Genomic DNA, 12858 nt, shown 5'->3' on the forward strand with positions numbered 1-12858 from the left:
TAATGGTTCTAATAAAGGCTTAATTTTTTTCTTTTTTGTCTGCACCGTATAGTGTGTAGGATTTTAGTTCCCCAACCAGGGATCGAACCTATGCCCCCCACTCTGGGAACTCAGAGTCTTAACCACTGGGCTGCCAAGAAGTCCCTAAAGGCTTAAATTTAAATGTGATTGATCCTTTTAATTTAAAAAGTTTAGATATTAAACATGGCTAATTTTTTAGTGTTAACCTTAGGGATAGCAGCATGTGCATATTTTGTAACTGTCAAATATTGGAGATATAAAAAGAAAAATACTTTATCCTCATTATTGGAATATATAATTACCTTTTGTACTTTCTCCAAATTGTGCAGATCATCTGGAACAGAGGTTGGCAAACTAAGACCCACTGCCTGTTTTTGGACTAGCCATGCCCATTTGTTTACAAGTTGTCTCTGGCTGCTTTTGACTACAGTAGCAGAGTTGAATTGTTGTGACATAAGTCCTGCAAAGTCTAAATTATTTACTGATTATTTTCCTCTGTTACAGAAAAAGTTTTCTCACCCCCTTATCTAAGAAGGATAAATTGGAGTAGGAAAAAACAGATAGAGTTTGAAACTGAATTTCAAAACCCAAGCAAGTGATGGCTTTTTTTTTTTTTCTGGCCACACTGAGTGGCCTGTGGAACTTAGCTGACCAGTCAAACCTGCACCCCCTGCAGTAAAAGCACAGAATCAACCCCAGGACCGCCAGGGAAGTCCAGTGACGGCTTTTTAAAAAAATTCTTCAGGTTACATTTAGAAGTGATTTTATGTATACTTTTGCTCAAGTCGTTGAAGTCCTTTTACTTGTGTTGTTTATTAGGTATACTATACCTCATCTAGGAAAAGATTCCCACACCATCATAGTGTGGATCATTTACTGTGGCCAAAGGATCACTTATTTACCGTTCACCAACAATTATAGTTTTACTACTTTTTGTATAGCTCTTGGTATAGTTTTATAATAAAAAATTCATTTGTCCATTGTGTTTGTATTTGCCAAAATTCTCATTCCCTGGCAAGTTGTCAGCAAATCAGTATGCTATTCAGTTGAAAAAGTCATCTAATTGGAAATTTGTAGGTTGAAGAGAAGACAGTCTGCATTCACTACCTAGACCTAAAGTTTATGCCATGAATATTAGTAATATACTTGTGGTTTTTATTCCAACAGTTGCCAGAGTGAGAATCATGAACAACCCTTAGAAAATATAAAGCAATTGACATGTGATAGTTTTATAACAAAAGAATCTTAGATATTGGTACAAATATTTACAATGTTGTTGCTGGGCACATGAGAATGAAAATAGGGCTGTTGGCACCATACATTTTCCTTTTTTAGGCACCCAGATTTCATTGTTCTGGGTTGATAAGAATTTCATCATCAGAATATCATTTGTGTTTTAAGACATGCATCACAGATATGTTGTGAAGTAAAAGGTACTTTTAACACCTGATTTCTCTAAGATAATCAGAGTGGCAGAGGTGAAGTGACATTCTCTGGTAAGCTGTTAGTAAATGTAGGTACACTGTAGTGTGGCCTTTTTGGTGATACTATGGGAAGAGGTTACACACCTAAAGGCAACTTGAAGCTGTTTCAAAGTCAGTGCCAAGTAAAAATCTTTGCTAAAAAACAAAATACAAAAGCCTACTGGAGTGAAAGTATAGTGGGTACAGTAATAATGGCTTCTTAGTACATGCTTGCCATAAAAAAATACTTTACATGATTTATTTCATTAAACCATTGCAGTTCTACTGAAGGTGCTAAATGAGTTGGAATATCCCTTTACTGGTAAGAAAAGTTGAATCCCAGAGGGGTTAAGTAATTTACCCAGAGTCATGACACCCAGTAAGTGATAAGAGTCAGCATCTGAACCTGTGTAGAACTGGAACTCTTAAAATTCTACTCACCACTGGATAAGTTTAAAGCTGGTGTTATGGTTTTAGTAGTAGGTGTTTTTGTGCTGGCCCTGAAATAGATAAATGTGACTGTGGAATTCTAATACATTCGTTTTATTGCCTTTCCAGTAGCTAAAATTCTTTTCTGAGAACCTAAGGGCTCTTAAAGCAGCTTCTTTACAAGGAGAGTGACAGGGCCTTTTTGTTGTTTTTTAAGTTTTCTCTGTCATTTTTCTCATGACTTTGAAAATCTTTATAAAGTTTTTAAATCTTAAAAAATCTTTTTAAGATCTTCATTCTTTTAGGCATTTATTTTCATATGAGCGTGGTGTGTTTTTGTAAGAATCTGCCCATTTTGTCTTTGACCTGCCTGGTGTTGGTTTGTGACCTCTGAAGCTGGATTGTGGTCTGTTGTCTGTCATTTGCCCCATTATCCTTGGCCTAGGTTTTTGGGGATAAGTTGCATGTAGAATGGCAGTCACCCTAGTTGCTACCCTAGCTGCACATTACCTATGGGCACCACAGACACAGAAGTTCCTTTTCCTTGTCTTTTTTGTTTTGTTTTTACTTGTTGATTTTATTAATTTGTCTCAAATAAATGTCAGTTCTTTCTCATTAGGGAAGATATTTTTAACTAGTTTCAAAAATTTCTATTTTATGTATTTATATGACCCTGGGTTCATCATAAATATTTTATATTGGAATTTTTAATCTTTATTACGTCTATGTCATTTTTCTGAAAATCTGAAGTCTCCCATTTCATCTGCCTCTCTGTATTCTGTGTATTAGCCCTTATGGTAGTGAAAGTAGTAACAAAAAGAGCCCCAAATGTGATGGCTCTGATAAAGGATATTTCTCACCACTTAAGTGTCCTGTGATGTCCTCCATCTAGTCTTTCAAAGACCTGGGCTCTCATTTTGCCATTTTCAAAACATGGCTTCTGAGATAACTCAGTTGCTTTCATTTTAGCCCCTGAAGGAATGGCCTTTGGAAATCTAAGCCATAAGTTGTATAACTTCTCATGTTCTTTTGACTGTAGGTTGATCACAGGAATACATATATCCTTAACAGGCATTGGGAAATGTTGTCTCTACTTGAGAAGACAGGTCTAGTTATGCAAGGAGAGAATGGATTTTACTGCAACATCCCTATAGGTGAGTAAAGATTGTGGGCTGAGGTTGGAGTAGAATTAAGAAGCAAAAATCCTACAGATTACAGGAAACCAAATTGAGGGTTTTGAAACTAGTTTAAATCATTATTAGCTGTCATTTTAAAAAAACTTATACTGAAGATCAGCATGCCGTCATTGAGCCAAACGCTCTTCTGAGACTATTGCTTTGTGTCTAATGAAAGATTTGGATAAGTAGAAAATTATAAAATATGATGAATAGTATTTCTGAGACAAATGAAGGGGTCTATGAGAATACTTAAAATGATGTTTAAGCTGAGAGCTGAAAGATGAGTACAGATTGGTGTATAGAGGAGGAGAGTATTAGAGACAGGAAAAACAACATATGCACATAAACATATATTTTAGCCTGGAAAGCATGATATTCTTTAAACAATTTATCGTGTATGGTTAAGTGGGAGGGGTGAACAAGGGCTGAGAGGAGATGAAACGGACCAGATCATAGAAGAGCCCAGACAATCAATTTAAAGAGTTTCTTTTTTTTTTTTTTTTAAGACAATGGTGAGCCATTAGAAAGTTTTAAATAAGGAAATGACACTCGTAGTGTAGGTTCGCTTGGAGGAGGAGAAATCAGAGGCAAGCACGGTGGTAAAATCTCATTTGGGTGAGATACTCTGATTAAGATTGGACAATGGGAAAGAGAAGTGGACAGATTATGACCTGAAACAGGCAGTTAATAAAACTTGGTATCAGTAATGAGCGAAAGAGAGGAGTTGAAGGTAAGTGGTGAGGATTAAGTAGGATTAAGTAGGCTCCGGAGCGTGAGAGTGTGTGCATGCACGTGCACACACAGGAGATGTGGTTAGGTAGAGTATTGTTGTAGAGTCACTAAGTTGTATCCGAGTCTTTTGTGATCTCATGGACTATAGCCCGCCAGGCTTCTCTGTCCATGGGATTTCCCAGGCAAGAATACTGGAGTGGGTTGCCATTTCCTTCTCTGGGGGATCTTCCTGACCCAGGGATCGAACCCGCATCTCTTTCATTGGCAGGTGGATTCTCTACCACTGAGCCACCAGTACAGTAGTTAGACTATATCCAAGCCAAGTATGTATGACAAATTAAGATGGCCTCTGCCTATATTGAGCTGTTATATAGCTCAAGATCTATCCCTCTATAGATGATAGAAAATACTGCTTTTATTGTTGGTGGAAGGTGTGGGGCCCAAAGGAACTGCTCTTTTTTTTTTTTAATTAAAGGATAGTTGATATATTAGTTTCAGGTATACAACATAATGATTTGATATTTGTATATATTGTGAAATGGTCATTATACTAAGTCTAGCTAACATCTATCACCATACATAGCTGCAGAATTATTTTTTTTCTTGTGATGAGAACTTTTAAGATCTAGCAGCTTTCAAATACGCAATTGTTGTTTAGTCACTATGTTGTGTCCCACTCTGCCCACCTTACTCCTCTGTCTGTGGGATTTTCCAGGCAAGAATACTGGAGTGGGTTGCCATTTCCTTCTGCAGGGGATCTTCCTGACCCAGGGATTGAACCTGTGTCTCCTGTGTTGGCAGGCAGATTCTTTACCACTGAGCCGCCAGTACAGTAGTAATAGCTATAGTCGCCATGTTGCACATTGCATCTCAATGAATTACTTATTTTATAACCTGAAGTTTGTACCTTTTGACTCCACTTATCCATTTAGCGGACACCCTACCCCCCACCAATCTGTTGGATACCGATCTGTTCCCTGTAAGCTTGGTTTTGGTGTTATAGATTGCATTTAAAGCTGAGATCATACAGTATTTGACTTTGTCTCTCTGACTTATTTCACTTAGCATAATACCCTAAGGATCCATCCATGTTGTTGCAGATGGTAAGATAGTCTTTTTTATGATTGAATAATATTTCTGTATGTAGATAAACATAGATATCTATTTCAGTATATCATGTTTTCTTTATCTATTGGTGAACTCTTAGGTTGTTTCTGTATCTTGGCCATTGTAAATAATGCAGCAAAGAACATGGGAGTGCTAGTGTTTTCATTTTCTTTGGATAAATACCCAGTGTGGATTTGCGAGATCACATGGTAGTTTCTATTTTTAAGTTTTTGAGGAAACTCTGCACTATTTTCCATAGTGGCTGCACCAATTTACGTTCCCGCTGACAGTACCCAAGGGTTCCATTTTCTCTACATCCTCTCCAATGCTTGTTATTTCTTGTCCTTTTGACAGTAGCCATTCTAACAGATGTGAGGACCACTTTTGAACATAAAGAATTTATTATATTTTAGGTTAAAATAAGCCATTTTAATTAGTCCTTTCCCCAACTTTCAACTGGCCTAATAAATTCAACAACCTTAGTAACTTTTGAGCATCTCCTCTACAATGTATTAAGAGCAGCTCACATGCTGAGCAAGACACAAGTCCCTTTCCTCTAGGAACCCATACTAGAAAACAAATGCCTTAATATGTAGAACATAAACCATGTAATGCAATTTTTTTTTGTTCTGAATTGATATTTTAACATGCTTTATCTCTCAAATGAGCTACTTAATTTTAGCACAGAGCCAGTGAAACTCCAACCCATCTGCATAGTCCTAAGCTCTTAAGGCTTGTTTTTAGAGGAATTTTGACAGAAAAACTGGTTATTATGCTTATTCTCTATATGCTCAGAAGTATCAGATAATCCTGTAATAAGGCATAGTGGAAAAAAATATGAAAAAGTATGTATGTATAACTAAATCACTTTGTTGTACACCGGCAATCAGCACAACATTGTAAATCAACTATACTTCAATAGAAAGTAAATTAATAAAAAGAAGTATCAGATACGAGGTCATTCATAAGTTATGATGACTCTGGCTTTTAAATCATGTTCAGGGCTACTTACATGGCTGTTGTGCTCCCTGTGTCACATAAAGAAACAAATAATAACAACAAAGTGTTATGCATCTCCAGTATGCCAGGTGCAGAATGGCTGATAACTGAAACTGATGATTTTTTTTTTTGGAGTAGCTGTGGACCTATAACAAAAACAGCACACACACAAGAAGAGTTTGTAAAAATTCTGTTTATTTATTTATTTTTTAAATTTTGTTGGGACTTCCCTGGTGGTTCAGTGGTTAAGAATCCACCTTCCAATGAAGGGGGTGCAGGCTTGATTCTTGGTTGGAGAACTAAGATTCCATATGCCATAGGGCAGCTAAGCGCACCTCCCGCAACTACTGAGCCCGAGAACCACACCTGGCAAGCCTGTGCCCCACGGGAAGAGAAGCTGTAGAGAGAAGCCCTCGCTGCAGTGAAACATCCTGTGTGCCACAACTAAGACCTGACGCAGACATAAATACATAACTTTTAAAAACTTTTTTGAAATTACAAACTTAGACAAAACTTAGTAAAAATAAGAGTATAATCACTGTCCAAATGGCTGTCAACAAGCTTTAGTAATTAAAAATTCGAGACCTATTTTTTTAAAAAATCTGTATCCCTACCCACTCTCCCCCTCAATTATATTGAAGCAAGTTCTCCAAATCATGTCTTCCTAAAATATTTCAATACATACATCTAAAACTGATATAAAACACATACGCATGATGGCATTATTACACTTTAGTAATTCCTGGATATCACCAAATATCCAGACAGTGTTAAAATTGTACTAATTTGGGAATTTTCTGTTGGTTCAGTGGGTAGGACTCTGCTTCCACTGCCTAGGGCCCAGGTTCAGTTCCTGGTTGAGGAACTAAGATCCTGCAAGCTGCATAGCACAGCCAAAAAAAAATTTTATCCTAATTTTCCAATAATTATTTTAAAAATTATTTAATTGCTGTCTCTTTATTGAAGTATAATTTACATATCAAAACATTTCACCCATTTTAGGTATACAGTTCACCCATCTTAAGTACACTTAGAAGTAAAGAATGATTTTGATGCTATCTTTGAAGTTTTGCACTGGATTTTTTAACTTTTTATCTTATATTGGAGTATAGCCAATTAACAATACTGTTATAGTTTCAGGTGGAAAGCAAAGAGACTCAGCTGTACATATACATGTATCCATTCTCCCCCAAACTCCTCTCCCATCCAGGGTGCCACATGACATTGAGCAGAGTTCCCTGTGCTATACAGAAGACCTTGTTGGTTATCCATTTTAAATATAGCAGTGTGTACACGATCCCAAACTCCCTAACTATCCCTTCCCCTGATCCTTCCCCCACTGGCAACCATAAGTTCATTACCTAAGTCTGTGAATCTGTTTCTATTCTGTAAAGAAATTAATTTGTACAATTTCTTTTTAGATTCTGCATATAAGGGATATTACATGATATTTTTCCTTCTCTCTCTGACTGACTTTACTCAGTATGACAATCTCTAGGTCCATCCATGTTGCTGCAAAGGGCATTATTTCGTTCTTTTTAATGGCTGAGTAATATTCCATTGTATATAAGTACCATATCTTCTTTATCCATTTCTCTGTCCATGGACATTTAGGTTGCTTCCATGTCTTGGGTGTTGTAAACAGTGATTCATTGTACATTGGGATGCATGTATCCTTTTAGACCATGTTTTTCTCTGGATATATGCCCAGGAGTGGGATTGCAGGGTTATATAGTAGCTCTATTTTTAGTTTTTAAAGGAACTTCCATACTGTTCCCATAGTGGCTACACCAATGTACATTCCCATCAATAGTGTAGGAGGGTTCCCTTTACTCCACACCCTCTCCAGCATTTATCATTTGTAGATTTTTTTGATGAGGGCTATTCTAACCTGTGTGACACAGTACCTCATAGTTTTGATCTGCATTTCTCTAATATAGTGAGTAATGTTGAGCATCTTTTCATGTGCTTCTTGGCTATCTGTCTTCTTTGGAGAAATGTCTCTTTAGCTCTCCTGCCCAGTTTTTAATTGGGTTGAAGAGTGTTCTGCTTTTGTTTGTAATAACTTTGTTTTTAATTTAACTTAATGTAATTAAAATTTTTTGGCTGTGCCATACAGCGTGTGGGATCTTAGTTCCCTCACCAGCAATGAACCATGTGCCCTCTGCAGTGGAAGCACCAAGTCCTAACCACTGGACCTCCAGACAAGTCCTGGAATAACTTTAAATGGAGTAAAATCTGTGAAATATTGAATCACTATGTTGTGCACCTGAAACTAAGATAATGTTGTAAATCAACCACACTTAAATTAAAAGCAAAAGCAGTCTATGGCCATACCACCCCTGAATGCGCCTGATCGCATCTGATCTCGGAAGCTAAATAGTGTCGGGCCTGGTTAGTACTTGGATGGGAGACCGCATGGGAATACCAGATACTGTAGACTAATAATAAAAATAAAGCAAACAAAGAAACCGTACTTATTTGCAGATCAGTTTGAAGTGTGAACTCTTTAAAGGAGTCAATTAAAAGTTCCTAAAAGTTCCTTTATTCCATTTTAGCAACAGAGGGTGAGCATGCGCTCTTTGCTGGTCACTTGTAGAGGATACTGGAGACTTCTGAGCCATGCATTCTCAGTATTGGCTGCTTTGACCTAAATGAACCTCACTGTAGAGACAGCAGGACCTAACCTCGTTGATAGCATAGTAAGACCACCTAGTTCATGAAATGTTAGGGAAACTAGTCAGTCATGATTTCTCTACTTCCAAACAGAAACAAAATCATTGACATAATTTTGATCCATTAAGTTTAAAAAGCTTTTTTTTTTTTTATTAGTATGAACTCATGGATTCTAACGTGTATGATGCATCTCCTATTGAAATTACTCATTTTTATGCTCAAATTGTTCCATCTTTGACTGGTAGGAGCTAGTTTGACTCCTGGATCATTTTGGCATAACCCTAGTATCCTTCATCTATTTTCTTGCATTTTGGTGTGACAAGATGTCCCAGACTCACAAAAAGAGATCTTTTGACTTAGCAAGGCAATTTAGGGAAGCAGTGTGTTGTAGCTTGAATTTTAGGACGTATGGGTTTTGAAAGAATTTTCTTCATTTTCCAGAATTTCTATTTTACAAAATATTTAAACTGAAAGAATCCTTACAATGATACTATTACTTTAAAAAAAACTTTTTTTTTTTATAAACAAAGGATATTTAAAGAAAGATAGGTGGAATGAGCAAGGAAAACAAAGAAAACAGGACACTAGCTTGAAGTACAATATCTGGCTTGAGATCTGTTCCCAGTAAATTTTAGATTCTCGGGTATCCCTTTGAGCAGACTTCAGAAGTGTGAATGAAATATGGCTAAGCATATTACTTTTGTTTTCAAATTATAGTCCTCCGCACACAGATGTCTTACCGTACAATTGCCTGTTTCCTGCTCTCCTAAAGCATCCTCTAAATATTTTTCTCTCTCCCCTTCACCTCTGCCACAGCGCCCCACATCAGCTTCTCAGTGAGAAGTATTTGGATACAGATTTATTCTCTTCATGGCATTTGACAAAGTAATATTTTTTGTTGCAATTTGCTTATATGAAGCTAGATATTGTTGATCTAGCCTTTGTGAAAAGTTTGAACCTTGATTTGGAATAGATACATTGACTACTGGTAAAGTGTTGTTCCAAAGCACTCAATGCCTATTTCAGTAACTTATTTATTTCATCTTCCTAGTTTGATATTTGTAATATGTTACTTTTCTCTTCCTTTCTATGTTTATAGCAAAACACATTGGATTTCGAGATAGACCTGGGTTTGAGTCTCTGAACAGCCACTCATTAGTTTATGACCTTTCCCAAGTTGTTGCTTATTCTTTCTAAGCCTCAGAAATGGGTTTGTAATGAGAATTAAATGAGAATAATGCATTTGGGTAATTGGCATACCGACAGTTTAATTTGGGGTTCAAATTCAAGCTCTGTCATTTAATGTGGGAACTTAGGCTACTTACTTACTCTTTTATTTTCATTTAAAAAATGTATATCATGTCTATGTCAGGGATATTGCAAGAATAATATGGGATATATGACCAAACTAAAATATTTAACCCACCACCTGACACATTTTAGTATGAGAATTTTAACTTTTGTTATACATTCTGAAAGGCCTTTTAACATGAAAGTATCTTAATAAAATGAAAGAAGATGCTGGATATTTTAATTTGTAAAACATGACCACTGATTTAGGTATTTTATTATTTGAATCAGCAGAACATCAGGCAATATCATAAGATAGTCCTTTAATTTTCACATTATCTGAAGGTTATCTGGAGTGGTGAATGGATCAGAGAAAGAAAAAGAACATCAATTGATGCACAGTTGTTTGTTTGTTTTGCCACATAGCTTTAGGGATCTTATTTTCCCTACCAGGGATCAAACCTGCAACCTCAGCCATGAAAGCATGGAGTCCTAACCACTGGACAACCAGGGAATTCCCTGCACAGTTATTCTTGCTTGGAAGACTTGGCTGTAAGGATACTTTCAAAACTTGAATGATTTTACCTTCCTTCTTGAGAATTGCATGTGCTGTTTTGTTTGTTTGTTTGCTTTTTAAAAGATTGGAATATAGTAACTGATGTACAATACTATATAAGGTTCAAGTGTACAACATAGTAATTCACAATTTTTAAAGGTTATACCTCATTTATAGTTATTATAAAATAATGGCTATCTTCCCTGTTTTGTACAGTATGTCCCATAGATTGTTTATTTTATACTAGTTTGTACCCCTTAAGCCCCTACCCCTATTGTGCCCTTCTCCTCTCCCCTCCCCACTGATACCCACTAGTTTGTACTATTTGTGACTCTCCATTTTGTCATATTCATTAGTTTATGTTTTAGATTCCACATATAAGTGACAGCATATGATATTTGTTTTTCTTTGACATATTTCACTTAGCATAATACCCTTCAAATCCATCTATCTTGTTGCAAATGGCAGAATTTCATTCTTTTTTATGGCTTTTTTTTTTAGTATTCCATTGTATACATATACACTGCATCTTCTTTATCCATTTGTCTATTGATGGACACTTAGGTTGCTTCTTTATCTTGGCAACTATAAATCATACTGCTAGGAACTTTGAGGGGCATGTATCTTTTCAAATTAGTGGTTTTGTTTTTTTCAGATATATATCCAGGAGTGGAATTGCAGTGTCATATGGTAGTTCTATTTCTGGTTTTTTGAGAAACTTCCATACTGTTTTCCACAGTGGCTGCTCCAGTTTACATTCCCATCAATGGTGTATGAGCATTCTCTCTTCTCCACATCCTTGCCAACATTTGTGAGTTTTTTGATGACAGCCATCCTGTCATGTGTGAGGTGATATCTCATTGTGATTTCAATTTGCATTTCTCTGATGATTAATGATGTTGAGTATCTTTTCATGTGCCTGTTGGTCATCAGTATATCTTTGGAGAAATGTCTGTTCATGTTTTCTGTCCATTTTTTAATTGGGTTGTTTGTTTCTTGATGTTGAGTTCTATGAACTGTTTTTATATTTGAGATATTAATCCCTTACCAGGCATATTATAAGCAAATATTTTCTCCCATTCAGTAGATTGCTGATGGTTTCCTTTACTATGCAAAAGCTTTTAAGTCTAATTAGGTCCCATTTGTTTATTTTTTTTCCTTTAAGAGACAGATCCAAAAAAAAAAATTGCTATGATTTATGTCACAGAGTTTTTTAGCATGTGCTATTTTTAAAAGATATATGGCCTCTTGCTTTTTTTTTTTTTTTTAGTTATGCCATGTGGCTTGTCGGATCTTAGTTCCTTGAGCAGGGATTGAACCCAAGGCCATGGTACTAAAAACCCTGAGTCTTAACCCTTGGACTGCCAGGAAACTCCCTGTCCTTTTTTATACTCACCATTTTGATGTCAGTTTAATATTTTGAAGATAGTATTAGTGAATCAGCATCTCCAAATGCTACATTGGGTATAGTATCAAACGCAGTAAGTTGAATCATAATTTATGGATTTCTTTATTGCTTGACAATCAATCCATCCTAAAAGAGATCAATCCTGGGTGTTCATTGGAAGGTCTGATGTTGAAGCTGAAGCTCCAATACTTTGGCCACCTCATGCGAAGGGTTGACTCATTGGAAAAGACCCTAATGCTGGGTAGGATTGGGGGCGGGAGGAGAAGGGGACGACAGAGGATGAGATGGTTGGATGGCATCACCGACTCGATGAACATGGGTTTGGGTAGACTCCGGGAGTTGGTGATGGACAGAGAGGCCTGGCGTGCTGCAATTCATGGGGTCGCAGAGAGTCGGACACGACTGAGCGACTGAACTGAACTGAACTTATTGCTTGAAGATTGGCATTTCCTAAACAGAACTTCTCAAATGTGTTGTAAGCTCAAGTACATCTGAAAAAAATCAGATTCAATGAGTTGAAAGGGAAATGAAGAACATATTAGGTAAGTAGGTAATTGACCATTAGGTAATGGCTTGGATAGGTATTTTGTATGTTATTTTCTTATTATTTATAACATCATCAAGTATTAATATTATAGGAATTCACACCTTATTAGTTGTGATAAGCCAGCTTATCACAAAATGGCTCCTAGTGATCCTCACCTTCTGGCATTTATGTCCTTGTGTAGTCCCATCCTACACATACATGGTAAGATGTATAGCCAACAGGATATTACAGAAATGATGTGTGATTTCAGAGTCTAGGACATAAAGGACTGCAGCTTTATCACTGTTCTTTTGGATCACTTGGTCTGGGGGAAGCCATCTGTCATGTCATTAGAACATAGAAACTGTCCTATGGAGAGATCCATATGATTAAGAACTGAGCCTTCCTGCCAACAGTCATTGTCAAGTTGACATCTTGGAAGCAGATCTTCCAGACCCAGTCAAGCCCACAAA

General features: G+C 36.6%; 1 pseudogene; it reads left to right on the forward strand.

Annotated features, from left to right (window-relative positions):
- The first annotated feature begins 8252 nt into the window (after window positions 1-8252).
- LOC145511735 (5S ribosomal RNA) lies at window positions 8253-8372 on the forward strand (annotated as a pseudogene).
- Window positions 8373-12858: the final 4486 nt, after the last annotated feature.

This window comes from Giraffa tippelskirchi, chromosome 6, assembly GCF_054371585.1.
Source record: "Giraffa tippelskirchi isolate mGirTip1 chromosome 6, T2T-mGirTip1v1.2.pri, whole genome shotgun sequence".
Lineage (NCBI taxonomy): Eukaryota > Metazoa > Chordata > Mammalia > Artiodactyla > Giraffidae > Giraffa > Giraffa tippelskirchi.